Genomic DNA, 602 nt, shown 5'->3' with positions numbered 1-602 from the left:
TAGGTGGAAAATTTGCTCATATGAGCTTATCACAATGATATTTCTCAGATAATTCCATCTCTCAAATTGGCGAACTCCCCTTCACTTCAAAAAGTGCCTCATTGGCTCTCACCATGTGATGGTAAATCTTCTTTTCTCCCTAGTGGATAGGAAAATATTCTCATGTTTCATTGCCTTTGTTTATCAATGGAAGTATTAGCAATGTAGTTGTATCTCTTTATAATGTCATGGGTATTGGTGTGCTCCAATAACTCATCTAGAATTTTCAACTATCAAAGACCAATAACATATATAAAAAAAATCTTTTTGGAGGCCCTGAGCCATGGATGCGAGTTAATGCTGACTTGGGATCCTTAACATCTAACATCTTGTGTTGGAAAGTAGGTGATAAAGTTCCTTAAGAACTTGCATGGCTTGTGTCACATCCTTAATTGTGCTTGCAAGTTCTTCAACAATTTATGGGCTCTTGAAAACTGTGTCAGGAATATCTGCTTAATTTGACAAAGGGGATTATCACTCATAAGACAGGCTAGTGAACTACCTCAGATGGACTTTTTCAAAGTGAAAAATAAAAAATAACATTTTCATATGAGTAGATATAT

The sequence above is a fragment of the Phalaenopsis equestris genome, unplaced genomic scaffold (assembly GCF_001263595.1).
Source record: "Phalaenopsis equestris unplaced genomic scaffold, ASM126359v1 Scaffold000094, whole genome shotgun sequence".
Classification (NCBI taxonomy): Eukaryota; Viridiplantae; Streptophyta; class Magnoliopsida; order Asparagales; family Orchidaceae; genus Phalaenopsis; species Phalaenopsis equestris.
The sequence above is the reverse complement of the archived record's forward strand: the minus strand, read 5'-3'. Positions refer to the sequence as shown.